A 23,798-nucleotide genomic window follows, 5' to 3' on the forward strand; every position below is an offset into this window, starting at 1 on the left:
TGGGGCAAGGGCCATGGTGAGCAAGACAGGGTGCACGGCTCCCTGTGAGTCCAAGGTGCTGTGTTCATGCCTGGAAAAAATTCAAATGATTGTTGGAAGAGGTTTTTCATTATTTGCAATATTCTTCCTCTCATTGTGGCATTGCCCATTTCCTTTGTCCTGGAAGAGAGGTGGGCTCAGCCCCCAGGTCAGCAAGACTGGGAGAGCAGGGAAGAGTGGAGCTAAGTTAAGGTCTAATTACAGATTTTTTTTTGTATCAGGTTGGCCTTGAGGCACAAAGACTGGCTCTTAAGGATCTCAGAGGAGAGGCCATCCCAGCTGATGGAGGCCAGGAGAGGTTGGTTTGTCCTTGAAGCTGTATCAGATTAAAAATGAAAGATGAACAGCTGGGATGGGCTTCAGCACAACCCAGCCTCCCTTGCCTGTTGGGAACCAGGGTGACCTTCAGTGCCTGCCCACCCGCCCTCAGCCATAGTGGATGTAAGAAAGGGACATGATTAGCCCATAAAGACATAAAATGTGGTTGTCTGGTGAAAGCTGAGTCAAGATTTGGCAATTCAGGGCTAACCAGGTCAGTGAAACATCCCAGAAGAAAAGCAGCAGGGGCGGTGAGGGGTGAAAATAACAAATGTGATGATAAGCTGGAGGGTGGAACTGATGGAGAAGGTGATCTGAAGAGCAGACAACCGAACAGTCAATCTAAAGTCAAGAATCCGCTGGGTGAAATAAAGGCAGGAGCAACGGAGCAGTGGAGGCAGCAGGGCAGCCAGTGTGAGACAGAGCTGACAGGCAGTCAGGGTCCAACTGGCCAGAGGGAGGCAACTCCAGAGCATCAGTCTGTCATTCCCCTGGCATTTATTCCCCTCTACTTCTCCTTTGATTAAATAATTGCCTTTTCATCCAAAAACTCCTTTTGTCTCTGCTGCTGGCAGCCTCACCTTTTATTATCTTACCCAGCCCTCCCTAAATTCATCCTTCCCATCACTACCCACTCAACCTCTCCAGCTCACCCTGCATTCAAATGTTCATGCCCCATCTCATCCAAAGCCAGCCCAGTGCTCCCAAAACTCCATATCCTCCCAAAACTCTAAATTCTTCCACGTTTTTCACTGCTGTGCAGCTGGGACACCACTCACCACATCACCAACAAGCTGTGCAGATGTGCCCCTGAATAAGGCACACATTCCTGCAGCTCCCACGCGTTCAGGGAGTCTCAGACCCTGGGAAAAATCAACATGCATGCTTGGGTCCCGGGCAACGTGGGTACAGCACCAGAACTTCCTCATCCCCACCCATTACAACAGAAAACTGCTGGCAAAAAGGAACAACAAAACCTGAAAGCAATTACCTGTGGTATTTGGGATAATGTATTCCCTGACAGCTGAAAAATGTCACAACCAGCTCTCTGAACATCTGTGACAGAAGAGCTGGCAACTGCTCCTGGTCACAGCCAACCTTTGCTGAACTCACACTGGCCCCACAGAAATTAACTCCCTCTGCCCCCAAATTCCTGCACACACATCCTCACACCCTTCCCACCACATGACCATGAGCTTGGAGAAGGGAATAGTTTGCACCATGAAAAAGGCAAAGAAATCACAGTTTTGAGTAGAGTCCAGTAAAGAGTTTGGAATTGGAAGAACGAGAGAGAAGGAAAAAAAAAAAAAAAAAAAAGAAAAGAGCTCCCCCAAATCTCACAAGTGTTTAATGTTGCCACCTCTGAGATCTACTAGTTTTCAGCTGTCACCCAAAATTTGAAGACTCCAAATACAAACAATACCATCAGAATGCTCTCATGTGACCTCACACTACTTTTGAGCAGGGACTGAACTAATTAGGAAAGCTTGTTTGTTCTTGGTCAGAACAGTCCTAGAAAGAACATAAGTTAGGATTGTTGTTTGCTTTGGCCCCATCAATGAAAACAACAATTTTCAGTGTGATTCACAACCAGCTTGTAAGTTTCTTGGAAAACAAGAAGGAAAACATATGCAAAACTTCTCCTTCTGCCACAGATGGGTCTTCAGGAGGGTAACCAAGGCAAAGGCAGGACGGAGAAAGAAAAATTGAGACAAACTAATTTTTTTTAAATTTCAACATCCTTGTTGGGGTTGTTCTTAATGAAAAATGTCATGGCTCCTTTTCCAAAGTGTGTTCTAGAAAATTCTCTAAACCCAGATTCTCAGCCACTGGAAACTACTTATTTTCCATGTACTATTTTCAAAATTCAGAAAGATGGAGAAGAAAACCACCCAGCTCAGCCATTTCAAGAGGACTTTTTTTGGCAGAACAGAACTCCATGTTTGGGACCTTTGCCACAAGACTCTGTGTTTGGAACATTTAGCTTGTAGGTCCTGGCAGCTCTGGGAGACACAAGGTGCTGTTCAGAACAAGATATTCCCATTTCTCAGCTGTGTGAAAATGCAAGACTATGAGCCTCTTCTGTTACTTTGCTCCAGCATCTGGAGAAGGAGAGAGGGGAAAACCTGATTTTTTGTATAATGATGCACAGGCTCAGCACAAAGGAGGAGCCAGGACATACGTCAGGACCAGAGAAGAAATAGTCTTTCAGTTAATGGTTTTCATTGGATAAGGAATAATTTGAATCCTCAGCAACTGAAAAGTACAAATTTTTTAATCCAAAGAGGTAAAAAACACAGCCTTTTTCATTTTTCTCAGTGAAATTTTGCTGGAAAGGAATCTAGAAAATCCAGTAAATGTGTTAAAAATGCTCCATGTGCCTTTTTGTTTTTTTAATTATGGGGGGAGGTGTTGAAAGGGAAGTTTAAAAAAATAAACTTACCACCTGTCTTTTCAGCTTGTGGGTGTCAAGCTTACAAAAAAACCCTAACAGCAATGTCAAAATCATAGCCAAATTTAGAGCAAACATCACTTTTCATATGAACCAACCACATTATTATGCAACTTTTAAAAATGACAGATGATAGTTATTGAAAGTAAATGATGAGTGTTCAGATAGAAGTGTTAGGAAATGCATAGGCAAGCATATAACTTAAGCTTGCAATCTGTATGTGTTGAATGGAGGCTGTAAACTATATATTTTAAGTGAAATGAGAGTGAAATGTTCCCTAGAAAAGCTGAGCCCTAAAAGTTAATTTAGCCATTCACATGCTGAGTTCCTAAATAGATGTCAAATTTCATGTGTATGCACATATTATAGATAATTATTAAAAATTAACATTTAATTTCATTAAACATTCTATTTCATTAAATAATATGAAATAATATAAATATATCAGTGTGTGTACATAACTCTATGCATAAACACTTATCGATGGATTAATTTTTTTTCAAGTATTTATGGGTGAACGGGCACACACACATCTCTACATGTGTTGGTGGAAGCCTGCATCTTGTGAACTTATGACGGATCCTATTTTAACATAATGGATTTGTAAAACAGAGTGGCAAAGACCTATAAAAATGAACTCTGCTGCAAGGACAAATTAGCATGTTGTGAGAGCCCTGCAGAGGATATCAAGCATCCAGACATTTCAGCCTACAATGTCCTGCAACAAAGAGATCGCTCCAATTGCCTGCAGTTATAATTTTTAAAGATGAGAAACTAATTAGCAGCATTATCAGCATAACTTTATCAAAAAATTCTGTATTTCTCCCAAGTTGGAGAATAAAGTGCACAGGGAAAACGTTGACTTTAACAACATAATAAGAGGGCCTCAGTGGGTTTTCAGTATAATAATAACATCAATAACAAAAGCAACAATAATAGATAAGATAGGCTTTATCTTTTTTCGTAGTGGTTGGTGGCATATCCCAGGTACCTGTATCAGTCTTTCTTCCTCTGGCCAGAAATAATTAAAGAAATTAATTCAATCCCATCTCAATTTACTGCAAATATTCAAAATCTACCTCAGGGTCCATTATAGACGGATACAAGGACAGAGAGGACCAATCTCAGTGGAGTCAAAAGAAAAAGTGAGAAGAGGTTCCTGCACTCTCAGAGCTGCGTGTTGGGGAGAACAAGCTGGGGAATTAACCTACATAAATTAAGCTGTGGGCACAGCACAGATGGCCCAGGGCAACCTGAAAATCAAACCAAGAGTAGATGCACTTCCAGTCTGAAAAACAAACAAACAAACAAACCAAAAACACACACAAAAAAAAATGGTGGCTTCTCCTGGTTTCAGCTGGGGCAGAGTTAATTTTTGTCCTTGTAGCTGGCACAGTGCTGTGTTTGGGATTTAGGATGAGAATAATGTTGGTAACACACTGACCTTTCAGTTGTTGCTGAGTTTACCTAAGTCAAAGACTTTTCAGTTTCCCAGGCTCTGCCAGTGAGGAGGTGCACGGCCAGGACAGCTGACCCAGGCTGGCCAGAGGGACATTCCCTAGCACAGGACATCGTGCTCAGTGTACAAACTGGGGGAGAGCTGGCCAGGGCGTCTGATCGCTGTTTGGGGACAGGCTGGACATCAGCCAGAGAGTGGTGAGTAACTGTGTTTTGCATCACTTTCCTTTTTTAATATTTCATTCCCTTCTCTCTCTCTCTCCTTTCCATTACTATTATTATCATTGTTATTATAAACAGTATTATATTTTACTTTGTTTCAATTATTAAACTCTTGTTATTGCAATCATGAGTTTTACTTTTTTTCCAGTTTTCCTCTCCATTGGGGCAGGGGGTGGGGGTGAATGAGCAGCTGTGAGGTACTTGGCTACCAGCTGGGGTTAAACCATGACATTCTCTCCTTTCACTGTGATAAAGATGGAACAACTCCATGATCTGTCCATCAACAACCCTCAACCAGGGTCTTCAGAGACATCTGAAGTCCAGGGATGAGTAAACTTCCACAGACAACCACAGATTTTAAAAATCAATATTAATGAATTAATCAAATCAATAAATTATTTTAAAATAAATATTAATTTATTGAATGAATGTCAATATTCAGGCCAGGGAAGTTCAAGCAGTGATAACACACTGAGAAGAAGAGTTTGTTGTATGTAGCTTTTGTTTGCTGCTTGGTGTTGACAACTGCCATGATTTTACCAAGAAACTCACAGCAAATTGCGCTTTTCCCACTGGCCAGCATTCCTGGAATTGTGTTTGTACTTTGTGTGTCATTGAAAGCTTGAAATTTTCAGTCCTGTATATATCACTACCTAAAAAGAAAGCAAAGGCAGCTTTAGTTGTCTTTTTAATCTTCATTTTCAAGCCATTGTTGGAATTCACAGGAGTGAAAAATTATGCTGGGCCCTGTATCACTGAGCACCCAGCGACAGAGATTTCCACTGTTTTGATGTTTGACATGAGAAACCCACTCCCAAACTGTGCATACCACAAGCTGCAGAAGCCAACACAGTCACTGCTGAAGGGCCAAATTATCCCTGCTGGCACCTTGAGCAGATGATCGAACCCAAGGCTCCAACAACTGGACATGGGAAATGTCACAGAAGCCTAAAGAATAATAAAAACATGGAAATATCTCCCGAGGGAATGCATGTCACTCAACGCTCCCATCAAGGAAATTGCAGAAAAATTTCAACTGACAAGCACACACAGTCCAAGAGCAGCACTATCCCGGGTGACAAACCCATCACACCGGGGAGCAGCGATTGCTGCACCCCTTCAAACTGCGGCCTCATCGCTCGGGGGCAGAGCATTCATAGGAGACAAACAACCCCCAGGCCATGCAAAGTGCCACACCTCTGCAAAAATAGACCCAAATCTGAAGTAGCCCTCACAAGAAAGGAACACCCTGCTCTTGCCATTCATCTCCTACCCAGATGTCACTGGAGAGAGGAACTGGAGAGAGGAACCAAAGCTTCCCAAGAACTTTCCCATCCAGCGAGCAGAAGGCAGCAACATTTCTTGAACAGTGCACTGGACTTCTGGGTGTTGTGTCACCTCTGAGTGGAGTGAAATCAACCCAGGGGGAGTGTGTGTTGCCAAAAGTAATCACTGAGGTGAAGTCACAGAACCCCTTTCTCTCTTTGGAATGATCAGTTAAACTGAGCCCTCAGCACTGTCCGCAGGAGCTTGAGCAAAGCACGTGGATTTCTTCAACAATTTCTATGGCTTTTGACTTGTTCTTCTGTCCAAAACCTGAGTCTGGAAACACAACAAGCTGCACACCAATGTAGAGGGACAGCAGGGTTATAAAAGTCACTGGAAATCTATGTAACATCTATGTTGTACCTAAAATATTTTCTCTGCAGATTTAATCAAAGCATCCTCCAAACTTCATCCATTTGGAGTGTTCTATTTGAAAAAAACAGATGTAGTGGTGTATCAATGACAGACCTCAGCTCTGAGGCACTGGATTTAAATAATACTGTGGAATTTTGGTGCTTGAGTTCCCAACAGAGTCCACAAGGCAAGTCAGCCCCACTGAAAGTTAAGCTTAGGGCATGGGGCTGGCATGTATGACATGAGACCCAAGCAAGACTTCTTTTCTGGACTGACACCTGCATTGGGTCAAACAAATGAAGCCCTGACTGACTGCTCTCTAGATCAGCTTCATTCCCCACTGAAAATAATGGGAGCTAAAGACTTCAGCATATAGAAAATGACACCTACATTTAGGTTAGAAAAACCTAATGTAGGTGTCACTTCAGGCTGAAACCCACCCTGAGTTCTAGAACTAAAAAGACAACCCATCCTTTGTTAACCATCTGCTTTGTATGGAGAATTTCCATTTTGTCTGTCTACAGAGATGGGAGAGCAGCCTCAGGATGAAGATGGACATCAGCTGGGATGGCCACTGGCCAACAAACTGACAGGCTTCACAGACAGGGGGAAGTAGTTCATGGTGATTACCAAACCAGCTCAGTGACTCCTGGAGCTGCCCAGGGACTGTGGCCAAAGCTGGCTCAAACCTGCAGGCTTGATGATCTGGGATGTGACTTTTGGTGACAGCAAAGGGTGTCTGTGTTGTGAAGAACAGGCTCTATCAACTGTGCAAGTGGTCCACACGGCCAGAAGGGTTTTTGTTAGAGCAGTGTAGAGCCTGAGGGATTTACACTTCACTCTTACCTCTCTACTCACCACACAGCTCTGGTCTTGTGAGCAACAAAGGACCCACCAGTCACCAGCTTGAGAGTCCAAATGAAGCACTTGCACTAAAGCAGAGATCCTCCTGAAAAGTCCAGGTGAACGAACACTCCATGTATCGTGGTCATCTGTGGGTGACGCTTGAGAAAACACCCCTGAAAGAGCAGAGGGACTGGGAGGTGCAATATTGCTGAGCTTGAAGGGACAGCAGCAAGGACTCTGCTGAAACTTCACCCTAAATCTTCATCACTCCCTGGAAGGCTGGACCAGCTAGAAAGAGGTGAGATACAGTGTTCTTAAAGGATAGACAAATTTTCAGAGGCTGTGTTGGGAAAGCTGGAAAGCCCAAAGCAGCAGGAACTGCCAAGATGCAATGGTCCTCTGGTACATGAAAAGTCTGCTGAAAAAGGCAAGGGACAGTCTGTCTTCCAGGTCTGGGGCATATAGGACAATTAATAGGAGCAAGTTAAGAAGAGGAAGATTCAGTTTAAATATGAGGGGAAATCTTTCCAGTGGCTGGGATAATAAAGAACTGGAATAAATTTTTCTGATGTTGAGAGGTTTATGGCCCTATAACTTTTGGGATTTAGAATGGTATCATCTATTTACACTACATAGAGTATCATTGTATTTGCATGGTTTTATGTATTCTAACAGTGACTTACCAGCAGCTGCCTGGTTCTTTTTGAAGCTGTGCAACATTAATACCTATTTATCAAAGTAGAGTGCATTAAAATGATGCCTAAGTTTTGAAAAAAGTTTTTGCATGTCCCAAGTGGACAACATTCTGCAAAATTCAGCAAAAAATTTGCAACTGCTTCTGCATTCCCTGTTGCAGCCCATAGCTGCTATGAGTTATGGTAGCTTTGGGAATGTGGGATCTTTCAGCAACCTGCTCACCTACTCTGATGTGGTTCTTCACCTTGTTAAAACTCTTTTTCTCTTACACATAGATATAAGCACACACATATGCATAGAGATCTTTAAAGGTCTTTAAAGTCAATCCTGGCAAGTGGAAACAAAGAATATTATTTGAGACGGGCCTAACAGATTGGATTAAAAAAAATAAATTAAACCAGCAACAAACAGCCCTTCAGTGCCCGTGTGCCAAGTTTAATCCCCTCGTTAATTAAAAATGGCCGAGTTATAACCCCTTTCAAAAATTAGGTTTATAGCAGAAATGCCAACTGAACAGATCCCTCAGTGCAGCAGCCCTGCTGCCGCCTCCAGAACACAATCGCGGAATGGCAAAACATATTGGCACCTCCTGGATCCGCAGTCGGAATATTTGCTCCGTGCCGTCTCTTCCTGTTAATTGCTGTGTGGAAAGCGGTCCCGGCACAACCTCTTTATCTGCGAGCCTCAGAAGCGCTGCCGGCGGCCGAGCACTCCGGGGGCACAGCTTGGCCAAGGCTGCGCTGCCGAGCCCGGCCGCGTCCCCTCCCCACGCTTGGCTCCGGGATCACCGCGCTTGGCTCGCCCTGCTCCTGGCTGCTGAGAGGCTGTGGAACAGCTTGTGGCCTCACTGGGCGGGATGGGATGGGATGGGATGGGATGGGATGGGATGGGATGGGATGCGATGCGATGCGATGCGATGCGATGGGATGGGATGCGATGCGATGTGATGCGATGCTGGCTGCCCAGGATGGGATGGGATGGGATGGGATGGGATGGGATGGGATGCGATGCGATGCGATGCGATGCGATGCGATGCGATGCGATGCGATGCGATGGGATGCGATGTGATGTGATGCGATGCTGGCTGCCCAGGATGGGATGGGATGGGATTATGGCTGCCCGGGATGGGATCCTGGCTGCCCAGGATGGGATGGGATGAGATTATGGCTGCCCGGGATGGGATCCTGGCTGCCCAGGATGGGATGGGATGAGATTATGGCTGCCCGGGATGGGATCCTGGCTGCCCAGCTGCACCAGCAGCCTCTCCTCGCTTGTCAGGAGAGGAGCATTCCTGGGCTCCTCACTTCAAACATTCTCCTTCGGATAGCAGCAGCACAAAGCTGAAAACATCACCTGCCTGGAAAACTAGGCTGCTTTTCCCTTGCATCCTCTGATGTCTGTTTGTTCTTTGCTTAAGTTAAGAGTTTTACAAAGCAAGGTTGCTCTTACTTATGAGTTTCTACAATACCTTTTAAGGTGCAACAGCACCCTGATATCAGCTATTAAAACCTGTCAGGCTGAAGGGAAAATGCAGTCTGTAAAATGGCTTCTGCCTTTGCAGATGGATTCCCTGTATGAATCCAGGACCAGGGGCCAGATCTTCACTGGAGCTGTGCCAGTCCACACCAGCTGTCAGCACAGCCACAGAGGATCGAGTATTTCTGTGCCACCCCGTCTCTTCATCACAACTGTCAGCTCAGGCCCCACCACAGAATATTTATTAGTGATGACAACAGGAGGGAATAGAAATATCAATTCTAAGGTTGACTTTTGCAAAGTCAGTTAAGTAAAAAATATAAAATTTTGTCCTCATAAAGGGATTAAAGTTGTTGGAAAAGATACAGGGGGAAAAAAAAAAAAATCCTTGGGACTTAGGGGTAGGTTTGCTTTTTGCTTAATGAAGGATTGGAAAAGGACTTAACTGCATGAAACCAGACAATGCTCTCAAATTCAGATGCTGAGAAATGAAGCAATCAGTGAAAGCACCAAAGCACTGGCACATCCATGCATCTGACCATGTAAAAGTTATAAACACCCAAGTGCTAAGGGTTGCTCTGTACTGAGAGAGTCAGAAGTCTTTGCATTTACATACCAGCTGTCATCAAGGCTTAACCAAAGTGTTTCCAATTTCTTTTTATTGTATTTTGTGTTGTGTTTATGTGTTGGAAATCAAGGCACAGAGCCTGCAAGTAAGGGTGAAAAAAAGGACAAAGACAAATTAAGTGAGGTGCCTGTGGAATTCAGGTGCTTAAATGCACATATTTAAACTCTCCACTCTGCTGCTGTCTAAATTTAGAGTTATCTAAATTCCACCGTACAATTCTTCATGACTCAAAAATTCCTTTATTTCTGTCCTCTACAGTAAGTTAAATAATTTGCAATCCTCACTGATAGCTCCCAGTCCAAGCCCCTCCATCCCACAGCCAAGCCTTGCCATGATCCAGCACCTCCCCCTCCCACCAAAGTGGGGCCAGCTCCAGGGCAAAAGAGCAAAACTCCCTGTGGACTGTGTCTGGTTGGAGGAGCTTCCCAGAGACCCCAGGTTTGGGACTGAACAGGAGTTAAGCTTAATCCGCACCATCTGTTTTTGGCAACTGATTTATGGCATCACCTGCTCCCACCTGGAAGGTGGTTGAGCCTGACTCCAAGTCTCATTTGGAGCCCCTAAACCCCAACCAGAAATGGAGCAGTAGAGATCTTCGGGTTTCCTGCTGAGGGGACACATTTGCGGGTGCCCCATGGGGACTCCAGCCTACAGCTGCAGTGGTGCTCGGTGTGGGGGGCTCCTGTCACTTGACTTCACATCCAGGCTGCTAATAAGAACTCCCTCAACTAGGGAGGCATCACTCCAGAGAACAAAAGCATCTCCTGCTGAACTGATCATATTTACTGTAAAACACAGAAGCAAATGAAATCTCTGATTGAGAGAGAAGGAGAAAGCTTTTAATCCCGCTCTACAGCACTTGCCAGATTGACAAGTCTAGAAATACAAATGGAAGAGTAATTATACAAGACTCACGTTGCTGCTCAGATTTATTTTTCCAAATGTAAGAAAGAGAAAGAGACAGAAAAGGCCTGGCTTGTTGTACTGGTTTCCATAGCTATTAGTGCAAATTGATTAGAAATCAAAGCTCAAAATGCTCCAAACTACTCAAAAAAAACTTCTCCTCTGAGCTGTGGCACAATCAAAATGTTATGGATGACACAAGACAGAGGGAAAAAAAAAAAAAAAAAATTAAGAAAATAGCCGTTAGGGGCAAAGTCATGTTTTCATTGTTACAAGTCCTAGAGCTCTTTGTGGAAGAAGGGGGAAATGTCTGTGCTACCTGGTCCAAACAATTTTAAAGTTATGTGAGTAAACTCTAAAAATATCCATTCAATCTTTGAATTCAGTTGCTAAATGAAAGTGGTAGAGAGGACCAGTGAAGTGTCTGTCAAGTTATAGTCACTAAATACTGGGAAAAGATGCATCAGGGCTTTGGGTCAGGGTTGAACTCAGAGCAAACACATTTCTCTGAGGGCCCTTGAGGACACTGTACTTTATAACTGAACTTGTACTTCCAATTTGAGACCTGAGCATCCATTACACAAGGCATTTTTTAAAAATACACCACAGACAGGATTCCTCTTGCCTAATTCAAAACATCCACACTGGAGACATCTGTGCCTCACTGAGCCTCCCATCCTTTGTAGCCATGAAGGGAAACAGGCACTTTTACAGCGTGCTCAGCTGACTTATTTTAGATATCAGCTTTAGGGCAAGATGAATCATGCCTCAAATGTGCCAATTTCCCCATGGTGCCAAAGCAAGACTAGACAACCAGTTTGTTTGCTCAGATGAACCCCATGTGGCTGGGGCTGATAGATTTGTGCTATGATCTGGCTGAGTGTGGTTCCAAGCCTTACCTCATCCTGTGGAGAGTCCTGTATAGCTGTGCCTCAGTGGATCCGTAGAGGTGAGTTGGAAAACAGCAACTGCCTCCAGATATCATCGGTCCTGACAATTGCCATGGTCTGCTAATGAGTCTGGATGGCTTCCCTGAAGAAACAAATCACCTTCAACATTTAAGCTGTCCCCGGAGATTTTATAAAGTTTGAATCAAGAAATGATAGATTCAGACTAATTTCTGCAGTGTTGGTATGGCCCTGCAATGGGAATAATTTTCATGCTCAGTTTTTGGTTTTTAGTGGATGTATATTAATGCTCCAGATAGCAGTATCAAGACAACAATTCAATTTACATTCTAGTCTTTCCTCCTTTGGCGAGGAGCTTTATAGGTAAAGATTCACACTACGCAAGGACATTGAATATTGAACAGAGCTTTCCTTCCAAATTTTGTTTCCAGAAGGGCTTTAAGAAAGATAACCAGGGTTTTATGCATCTGTTTAAAATGCCAACACTCCAAACTCTGTGCATGTAGGTTTCTGGCATTATTTCTGTTATGGTCGTAATCAGCTGCTTGCCCATTCCAGCTGTTAAAGCACACTAGGCAAGACTTGAATTCCAAATATTATTCTCATCACCATGGTATCCTGTGCACACATCCCCAAAGGTAATTAAAGAAGTTTGAGGCTCTGACTCCAAAGGCCAGGTCCATAAATAATTTCAGCTCTGGCAATTAGGTGACACAGTGTTTTGTTTTGAGACTTTTGTACCACAGAGAGTGAATCCAGAAGCTGCCTTTGCCTCCAACTGACAGGGAGAGATTGGGGCACCCCCACAAAAAAAAACAACACTCACAGAGCAGAAAGTCAGGTCAGTGCAAGCTCACAGAGGATGCTGCACACAGGGACACGTCTGAGAGCTCACCTCTCCTGGAGCCCCCTCACCCAGGCGTGCAGGGAAGCAGCTCCATCTCCTCGGGGTCTTTGGACAGAATCCTCCTTTCCTCCTGGGTGTCAGTGTTAAAACCTATGTTAAACACAAACACAACTGGCACACAAACAGCAGAGGAAGACATTTTGGTCCCTCCCGCCTCTACCTGCCAAATTCACAGCAAGAGCTTTAACTGTGTGGTAACAAAGCAGAAACCCTTTGCTACACTGACTGTTCGGCCCAGTATTCTCATGAACAACCCAAATCCCACATTATTTTCTAGACAGCAGCACAAGCAAAACCAAGTTACTTTTCTGGGAAAAAGGGCAGTTCTGAACCTTTATCTTTAATCCTCCTTCCCACAATAAACAAAAATAACCAGGATTCAGAGTGTATCCTTTCCTGCTTCTACCTAACATAAAAAGTACACCTGTTGAGGCTGAGCAGCAGCAAACATGTAGATATAGAGGACTCATAAAGGGCAAGGAGAGACATAATCAAAGTCAGACCCTCCAGAACTGGGTGGTGATTGGAGACAGGTATTATGTGTTGTTATATTATATTTTACTTGCATCACATGCATATTTTGCTTTAACTGCCAGGTCCCTTCTGGACACCACCCTTTCTAACCTGCATACAAATATTTTCTTTTGGGAGTACGGAGAGTAGAGCAAGTCATAGAGCTATTAAAAGCAATTAAAAAAAGAAAGGGCTGAAGGTTGTTTTAAGATAGGAATGAAAAATCCTGAAAGGACTGGTCCCTTGGAAAGATCCCACCTTCTGCATAAGGGGTAAAGGACTGGCTTTTCCTGAGGTGCAGCAGTGTTTGTCCTGGATCTTCATTCTGCAAAAAAATGGCAATAATGGATTTCAATATGTAATTTTATACACTTCTAAAGATGGTTCAGGAAGCACAGGATCAGTGTTATTCAGTTGCATATTTACTCCATTTTACATCCTGCAGCTCCAGGTTTTTTCTTTCTGTCTGTTTTGTCCTTCTGTTCCTTTCCTTCTGCTTCAAGGATGAATGGCTGGTAATCCACCTCAGGTGTGTTGTCAGTCCCAAACAGTGTCAATTAAGTGTCCTCTGAGGAAGATTTGGTCAAGCTGCCTTCTCAATAATGAACATCTTTTTTTTGAAATTACAACTCTAAATTATACTATTTGCCATAATGTAAAAGCTATGAAGGAAAAGAGAATAAAACCCTTGGGAAGAGACGTATTTTTCCCTCAAGTCCTCTTCCATCCTTGCCATCTTCCATCAGTCTGACAAAAAGCTGTTTGTAAGAGCCTCTTGAAATGAGGAATCTAATATTCAATCACAAAAAAGATTAGCTTTTGACTGTACTTCACTCCATGCTACACTAATACAATCAGCACAGGAAATGTTATCCAGGAAGAGGTTAGGGGAGAGGATGGAAGACCGGGTGGTGCTGGAGACCTAAAATTATAAAGGTTTATTTTTCATGAAACATGACTTTTGTTTGCTTCTAACTTTAGGAAGTAGCAGTGCTGGAGATGAAGCACACAGCAGGAGATGTTCATCATGTGTGCAAGGGCAGGTGTGCTGCTGAGTCACTGCTGAGCTTGGGCTGACCTGTGGAAATGAGATGGGAAAACTGGGATTAGTTTGGAGAAGTTAATTCAGAACCAGAGCAGCCTGCATGCCCAAAACGTCACTGATGGCACGAGGAGCCACAGGATACCTGGACAGGGTGTGGGCACTCAAACGTGGGAGTTGCAATCCACAGAACGTTCATCACCTGAGGCTCCTAAAGGGCCATAAACACATAATTTTTGCCACTGTAATTACCCAGCTATCTGGAGTTTTGCTGCTGCACTCAGAAATGTTGTCATCTCAGCAGGACTGTGCAGGTTTGCATCTATGTCATGTACATGCCTGGTGGGATCTGCAAATTAGGTCTTTCTGAGCTTAAGTTCCCTGAGCAGTCTCAGCTTTTCCTTAGGTATGAAGCACAGGGGATGACGCTTTGTGTTATAGACGTGAGAAGTTGAACTCTTTGTTGAGTAGTATAAGTATATAAGCATGTACCTTATAAGTTTCATTTCAATTTGTAACTGTGTATGGTTCAAGTAGCTCCCTCAGTTTTGTACAGGTTGTGTTACAAAAGCTTGAAGGTAGACCTTTGAATATTATAAGTTTCATTTATATTTGCAACTTTGTACAATTTGTAAACAGTTAAACAAACTTGAAGACTTGTTAGAACCTTGACAATGTTGGCAATGCTTTCTAAGACTAATGCCAGAGAGAGAGAAAGAGGGAAATGATGGGGATCCTTCTTTCCTGCACAGGAGGCTCCGGAAGGGACCATGACTCCAAGCCTTGATTGGTGGACAACTGACCAATCGTTCAAAGGCGGGAAAGAACGACTCCCGTTAAAGACCAATCAAACCTGAGAAAGGGAGCCAATCACAGCGAGGATCCAAAACCCACCAATCCCTAAGGAGACAGAGACTATAAAAAGGGAACTGACAGCCCTCAGAGAGAGCGAGAGAGAGGGTGACTTTCCTTACCTACGTTAGGAAATTGGCTTGTTGAAAAGGGTGCGAGACTAGCTCAAAGCCCTTGTTCCTGGTAGTTGATTTTTTAATAAAACTATTGGCCAATTGCCCACAACACTGGAGTTTCATGGCCTCATTCGGAACACTTTGCACAGATTTTGTCTCATGACCCAGGAGCTGAGACACCTCTTTCAAAGCAGGAGATGGGACACATCACATCACCATCCAAAACTGCTGCAGCACAGGAGGAAACCTAAAGCTGGGGAGAGAGAGAGAAAGGTGCATGATTGTGCAGCCCTGATAAAAGCTCTGACCCTGCAGAAAGGCCGGGGGTCTCCAATCTCTCTACAGGCACCACATCTGCATTTTGCATTATTTCCAGTAAGGCATGTACCAATTCTGCAGGTTTGCTGCCTCAGTAGCAGAGGAGATGTCTGATCTCCCAAAACATAAGCCACCCTCACAGGATAAATACGTTACATTTTTTGTGGCACACGCTGCCAGATGCTCTCTCAGTGCTAGGATTAACCAGAGTTCATGGAAAACAGAACTGATGACAAGTATTGTTAAATCTCCAAGTAACATTTTTTCCCCCTGAGATGTCCTTCCTGAAGCCACAGAGAAGGACATTCGATAAATACATGTGTCACCATTACTTACATCAGTAATCTAGCAGACAAGACTGTGGGATTGACATGATGGCCACAGGGGCTGAATTTAGGTCACCTACGAAATGAATTAAAAGCTTCTCCTTATCTCAGTGCCACATCTCCTCCTCACTCACACTCTTGTCAGGAACAAAGATGATGAAAGGTAACCCACTGATTGCCAAGTGACTTCTGAACACTATAGGTCCTTAATCAGGGTGCCAGACCACATTAAACTGCTACAGCCAAAACAGCAAAACTCCAGATGGTGTTTGTCCCTGTGTAGTTACTGCTACAGATCTCAATGACCTAGGTCTGTGTGTGAGTTTATCTAAAAAAAAAAAAAAAAAAACCCACCACACCTCTAATAACCAAAAAAGAAGAACCCACACATGCAACATTTGGGCATAGGCTTGTATCAGATCAAATGGCTGGTGATGCCTCTGCTCCTTATTTCACCTCCACTTCTACAGAGTGAGCTGTGCAGCAGATGTGGCTTTGGGCTGAATGACAGACTGCAAGCACAGACTACCACCTAGAAGGGCCCTCTGCTAGGAAAACAGCTCCCTTGTTCCCATTTTTAAGTGATTTATGGTTTTACAAAGCACACTAAATGTCCTCAGTGCCCAGATTTTCACACATTCATTAGTGATGTCCAAACAAACCTGCAGCCAACACAAAGGCACATCCTCACCTGAAATCAAGGCATTTTTGAGTTTCTTGAGGTTGAAAAACAGCAGATGAAGGTGTTCCCTGAGTGTCTGGGAAGGATTTTTGCTGGATAGGGTGGATAAAACCTGAGCCTGGCAGCTAAAGGAGCCCAAATCCTTCAACTCTCAGGTGTGGGAAGGAACCTAATGTGATGGGATTGGGGTTGCAGTGCTGACAAGAGAGGTCTGGAGTTTCAATCAGGAATATTTCTTGTGTTTGGTTCTGCTTGGGCACCTAGGAACTGACCCTGAACACTTAATCTGTAAATTCATACTGTGCCAACAATCCCCTGAGCTTCCTCTCCTGAGTCAGCTTTGCCAAATTCCAGTTTTGGCTAATGCTTCTGATGAAAACCAGGAGGAACATGCTCTGCTGCTGCCCCAGAAACAAAGTGTGATCCCTGTGTGAAACCTCCTGCTCTTCACAGGGCTGGTGGGGTCCCAGCAGCCCATCCCTGGGGGCTGGCCAGCTGAAACCAGTGAGGCTTGGCAGAAATTAAACAGAGGTTAAAATTACCGTACAATGATTTGTATTGGCTCTGATGTGTTAGGATGAGGTTAAATGAGAGGAAAGGGGACTTTCTTTTTTAGGATTCTCTCTTGTATTTTGGGAGTTTTGTCCTTGAAGAGCTTTTTGAAAGGTTGCCAAAAGAGGCAGCAGCGTGTAGGTGTGTAGCCAGAGTACAAAGCAGCATCCCGTGGGGAGACAGGAGGGTGGGATGTCCTGCCCAAAGCCATCTGCCTGCAAAGGGAGAGGCTGCACGGGAGAAGCAAGTGGGCAGTGCAGAGTGTGCCTGTGTGTGGGGAGGCAGCAGCAGGTGCTGGACAGCCACAGATGCCAGGAAGGGCGGTGGGCCAAAGTCAGGCTGGAGGAAGAAGAGGCTCCTGGGGATATAAGTCAGGTCAGGGTGGTCAGGACATGCATGCAGATGACACCCAAATAGATTATCTCTCCTGTCCCCATTCAGAGAGGTATTTTAGACTCTATTAGACCATGGATTAAGACAACCAATTTAGCCACGCTTCACGTTGTACTTTAGCCTTCCATAATCGCCGCCAGATAGAATTTGGCTTTAATCATTTCTCATCCCAGGGACAAAGCCTGTTTTCACCCAGTGTGCCAAGACATTCTATGAGATTAAAATTATGTCTCTTGTAAGACTGTCCAGATCCTGCCTTCAAGGGTCTCTTTCTAATTGTTTTCAGAGGCTGCCAGCCTTGCAGGGTGTAGCGCTAACTTCAGAAGATGTGGGGTGGAAAAGTCTTTTTAAAATGGTTTTTTAAATCAGAGGAAGAGAGGAGGCTCTTTAATTCCATACAGAAAATCACTTTTTCCTGCCAAGCAGCAGTGGGAGCACAGGCCTTGGAGTTCACGGTTCAAGAGTGCAATCATTTGACATGCAAGCACTGCCAGGAGGCAAAAGGAGGGGAGGCCAACCTAGGCTGAGACTCTGTGACTGACCTTCCAGGAGAAAAAATCCAATTTCCAGAGCTCTTCTTCAAGGACCTGGCTGCACAGACATTCATTGCATTCAGCTGGGCAATCAGAAAACAATAACAAAGGTATCAAGGTCGAAAAGTTGGTACTTAAGATTATAAGGCTGAGAAAGAAAAAAGGGGCTAGAGCCACCCAACAATAACCCAAAAAGCCCTCATTGGGAATGGCACTTGGATTTTGGAAGAATGTGCACAACTTAGATTTTTTTTCAGTCTCACTCTTTAACTAGGACACTTAAAAATGCAGAGGAACAAAATGACAAGAGCAACAAGCCCAAACACACCCTACCCTGGGATAAGTCTGTTGCCTGGCATTGAAAAAGCCAAGTGACAGAATGTACTGTTATAATTCATGTCTGCGACATTACAGGGATTGGCTTTAATGCACTCACCATAAATTACTGCGAGTCAAACAAAGCACTCTGAGGAGACAGACAGACAGAAAGGAACATTCAAGGTTCTTGATTATTTATCAGTTGGCTGAAACATTTAGAGACCAAAGAGAGCATTACATATCCTATCCAATGAATCAACTCACAGCAAAGGATTTTACATTCAGATGAAAATTTCCACTAAGGGCTGGAGGGAAAGGATGTGCAAACAAGGTCTGTGTGACACAAGGAGTTTTCAGCAATGTAGACAGTGAATTTGGATCCCTGGAAGCCACATCAAGGATGCTTCATTAGAAGGAAGTTATCAGGCTAAACACATTTCCAGTTTCACTGCTATCATCTTTAATTGAAATTAAGGACAGTTAAACCACATAATTTATTCTTCCCTCCTCGCCCTGTGCTTTTTTCAAGATACTTCATGCAGCCACCTAAGCAGCTTAAAGACTTTGCCTTCCACAAGTCCCATTTCGGCTCTCCCACGCCTCTCGAATGCTGCACCATGAAAATACCACACTGGAGAAGAGCTGAACAGAACCTTGTCTCAGATGATATTTTAAACCATTCAGGAAACAGTGATCACAAGCAGATGTTTTCCAGTACTTTTTTATATAAATAACATTTAGGTTTCTGCCACAAGTCACTTGTGTTCCTCCATTAGTGGATAACAACTGCCAAGTGTAGCAATTAACTTGTGAGTGCAGTTTGATGGGAAGAACCAGGTTGGGAGCAACAGAGAGCAAACAGGAGACAAAGTACTCACCTAATGTTTCTAAGAAACCAACATGTAAGGCTTGTAAACTGCTATAATACTTCCTTTTTCTCTATCATACTTGAATTTCCTTTGCATTACGAATTCTTCACTGAAGAGCACTGTAGACTTGGCACTGGCTTTTTACAAAGCCATTCTTAAAAACATTTCATCAAAGTGGAAAAAAAACTTCAAAAAAAATCTGAAGGCCCTCATGTGATGGCACCCTTCTCACTGATGCAGCCTCGCACACTGGATTCAGTCTGTTCTTAGCGACATATGCAATAATTTCTGCATGAGCCACAGGAGATAAGGACCCCCATGGTTCTGAATTGCCATTGTGCTGGACTGCATGTAAGTGATAACTTAGCACTTTGGGATAGAAAATAGTGAGTATTTTTCTCTCTTGTAACCTCCTCTTCATCTTAAACTGTCTTTCATATGATAATTCGAAAGATTTTCCCCAGACCTTGTATCTTTAATAGAAGTTAGACAAAGCCTGAATCATCCCATGTTTGGCAAATGTTTTGCTGTGGATGCATTTTTAAATAAACATCTGATGCAAAGACCTGGGTACACAATGTGAAGAGTGGGATGTGCTGCTGTAATTCCTCTACCCAAATATCTCAGTACATCTGCGATGCTGCTGCATCACCTAATGTTAACATGTGCAATTTATAGGGAAGAAATGGAGAGAGAAAATGTGCTGAAATAATTTGCCTATAGCAATATGCTGAGAGAGTCGGTGCCAGGGCTGGGAATTAGAGTTCAATTGATTTCTGGTATCCAGCCCCTTGCATAATTCACTAGGTCACAGTGACAAGATTTAAATATGGGACTAATTGAATGTTCATATAGGTATTGCTGCTCTTTTGGTCTGGCTTGATGCAAAGTTGGAGAGGGAGAAGGATACAGAGGAGAAACTGAAGCCTCTGGAGGAAAATCCAGGGAGGGGGGGATAGCTGGAAGAGAAAGCTGCTCTGTCCTCCTCTTGTTATCTCAGTGGCAGGTTAATTCTGGATGACAATTTAAATGTCAAATGTAGCCTATCTATTTTACCAGGGAAAAAACCCATCTTCTCAAATCCCCGCTGACAGAGCAGGAGCAGATAGCACCTGGGCCCCCAATGGGCTACTCTAGAGGAGTGAGCTGAGCTCCCCAAGAACCATGGAACTGCCTCCAAGAGCAGGAACATCTCCTGAGGGAAGGGACCACAGACCCAGGGGTCTTGCCAAAGTCATCCTTGAGCTGCTGTGAATAATCATGAGCAGAAACATGAGATGACAGAAAGTATAAACCTTAGGGTGAATGTCTTCAAAGCAAAATCCTCTCAAAGGTCTGAAAAAACCCCAAATGGGTCAGGACAATCACAACTTCTCCCTTTCCTGGACTGTCCATCACATCTGGTGCAAGGTTCTTGCTTCTGTTTGTTGGGCAGGTGGTCTGAATGCTGCATGTCCTCCAGCTTTCCTCTAGCTCCTGATGGAGTGGTTGTGCTAGCTGGGAAGATGTTTTCCCAATGCAGTTGCCTCAGGAACAACTTGCGGTTCCCAACACAGCTCCACTGAGCCACTCCAGGTTTGCTGTATGCCTAAGGACACACACTACAAATACTCCTCCCCACTGGAAAGCCAGGACAGTCTTTTTCCTCCTCCTCCATGGTTCTGCTGGCACAGGAGAGGACTCACGTTGCTGCCCTGGCTACGTGGCTGGTGCCCAAGGATGGATCCTGAAGAAACTGCCCAGGTGTCTTCCCCTACCTTGGCAGTATTAAAGCATATCCTTCCAAAGACTTTCTCCTGCAAGACAGCAAATGCCAGGAGTTTGGGGTAGGAGGAAGCTTTAAATTTTTTGTAACCTCCAAAGCAGCCAACTCTGCCTCACCCACAATGGTATTCCTTCAACCTCCCATTAATTTATACAGGATGTCCCTGGGAGAGTGGAAATACTCCAGGCACGTTTCCCACTGTAAGACCTGCAGCAACACCTGCTTTTCTTCTTATGCCACGGATGTTCCATCTGCTCCAATCTTCAGCACCTCTGGGAATGGCGCTGTCAGGTACTCCCAGGGGAGTGCAACACTGAGCAGGTGATGTGTGTGCTGAGGTCAAGTCAGGCCAACACAGTCTCTTCTCCAAAGGTGGGTGCTATCAGTTCCTAAAGATTTTGTATCCAGTAGCTAAATCATCACCAAGTCTTCCTAAAAGAGCATCTAAACAGTTACTGTCCCTCCCCAAAAAGCCCTTTGTTTGGACTGCCCCATGGAAATATTTACTTTTCAGAGTGCATTTAGGAGCAGGAGCAAACCACAGCTGTTCCCATCAGCAAAGGTGAAGCCTGCTCAGCTGCAGGTCTAAAAACCCTATTTCAATTCTGCAATCCCCTTTGAGAAGGTTTTATTGAGCTTGGTAATATTTAAGGTTAGTGTTAAAAATTAAAATCCTCCATTCATGCATCTGCGCCCATGTCCCCCGCCCCCTCCCTCACCCCAAAAAAAGCAAATACAAATCCTTCAGTAACTCTGAAAATAAAAAACTTTAAAAGTTCATATAAAAAAAGAGAAAAACATCTGTTTTGGTTTTTCTGTTTTTTTTTTTTTGGGGGGGGGGGGTGGGGCTTTTATTTTAATTAATCCAGTGAAATATATTCAACAAAATTATTTCAGAAAAACTTCTGACCAAAACCCCACAACGTCTTTAAAATGCATCACCCAATTGCCAGCAGGAGAGAGAGAGATGTTCTGAAAGAAAGGGAATGCTCTGTGTCCTTTTTATATGTCACCACCTGGGGTGTCTTCCCAGTTCACAGACAAGCTGTACTGATTCCTGTGCTGGAAATTCTGGACACACTGATGGAACAGCCAGTTCTCCCAGATCCCTCATGCTCAGACAGTTTCTGCGGGTGGGATCTGTTTATGGAAACGTAAATCCCTTGGCTGGGCTCTGAAATGACTTAGAGCGGCTAAGAAGCCACTGACCAAAATCATTACAAATGTTGCTCATCTTCACAGGGTCATTTGGAGATGAGCAGATACAGCTCACCTTTGGACTGTCACCAAAGCAATATTAATAATTATGAAAAATAACTCGGGCTTTGCACGACATCACAAATCTAGAGTGCCACGTCTGGAATTGGCCTTTCCTCAGTGACAAATTCTAAACAACAAACATTCATAACACAAGTCCATGAAGTATTGGCTGTAAAGGATAATAAATCCTTTGGCAATACGAGGAGGGTAGGAAAATCTTCCTGGCACAAGTATTGTTAACACTGTCTGTGCATTCCAGTGACAAGTACAGCTGGATTCCCAGCTCTGGAGGAGGATGTAAATAATTATTATGGAAAATGTTATGCAAAATATTCCTTCCAGATAAAAACTAGCTGAGCCATACACCTGACTACACTCTTTAAAATATTTACACCTGGAATAGGTAAAGAAATAGATAACTATTTTCTTATAGCTCATCTATAATATCTCTATATATCTCTACCAGCCAGAAAAGACCTTCCACCAAGTGCACAGGAAATGTATTTAATGCTGTTTCCCTCTCAAAATCATTATCAGATTTTAATTCAGCTCCTCATGGGCAAGAGCCCACCCTATGGCTTGGTTCTCTGAGATATTCTGACCCAGACTCTGATCATACTCAGGGTTATGATCAGTAAAACACTGACATCTGAGCACACAACCAGATGTGGGGAGACAACAGAGTGAACTATTCTACAAAAATCACTGTATAATGTAGAGAAAGGAAAGCTAATCTATCACGAGGAAGCACTGCTGGGCATGGCCTGCAGCTACATAACAAAATACAAAGTTTCTGGGGAAAAAGTAAAGGTCCTTCACTTGACAGCAAAAAATCCCCAAACCCAGCAGACAAATAAAAAGTTGTGGTCTGTAAAAAAATACATATAGTTTAAAGTACAAATACTTCACTAAAAAAAAAAAAAAAAAAAATAAATAAAAACAGAGCAGGAAATAGCAAAGAGTTTTAGTTGGGTTGAAAATAGAGGCAAGTAATAATGGAGAGTACAAAATTCAATGAAAACTTTATAAACTTCAAGAATTCAGCATAATAAAGAAGGCAAGTTGTAACAAAGAAATCCCAAGTGCCAGGTACAGCTTTATTGTTGGACATTAATGTTGAAATTGTAAACACTGATATCAAAAGGCGACTTCACATTGTGTGTGTAATCACATTAGTGGGAGATAGGAATTGGTGGGGCTTTTCCCAGCAGATTTCCCCAGGGACTAACTCTTGGCTCAATATTATTTAATATTTTATCAATGTTCTAGATGTTCATGTAAAAATTTCTGTAGATAGATGACAAACAGATGGGATAGCAGTAGATGATCAGAAATTAGTTTTACAAAAGAAGCTGCGTTGGGGGGGGTGGGGTGTTTTTGTTTTGGCTTTGGGGCTTTTTTTGAAGGATCACAATACAGGCAAATTGATTCAAACATAACTAAACACAGAAATCCTAGTGGGAACCAGGAAGATTTCAACAAAGAATTGGAAGCCAAAGCATTATGAATTCTTGTCTATCATAGAGGTCTCAATTCAACTGATCTTTGCTTGGGAACAAAAGCTTAGTTTCATGGGTGTTTCATATTAACACATTATTGAGCCAAATTATTTGCATATGGCATTAAAAATAATTTAAAAGCCTGTAAAGACCTGTGATATGTAGCACAGCCACCAACCAAAATAGCATCAGTTAAATTGTCAATAGTTTGCAGAGACAAGACAGCA

Source organism: Hirundo rustica, chromosome 4 (assembly GCF_015227805.2).
Source record: "Hirundo rustica isolate bHirRus1 chromosome 4, bHirRus1.pri.v3, whole genome shotgun sequence".
Taxonomy (NCBI): domain Eukaryota; kingdom Metazoa; phylum Chordata; class Aves; order Passeriformes; family Hirundinidae; genus Hirundo; species Hirundo rustica.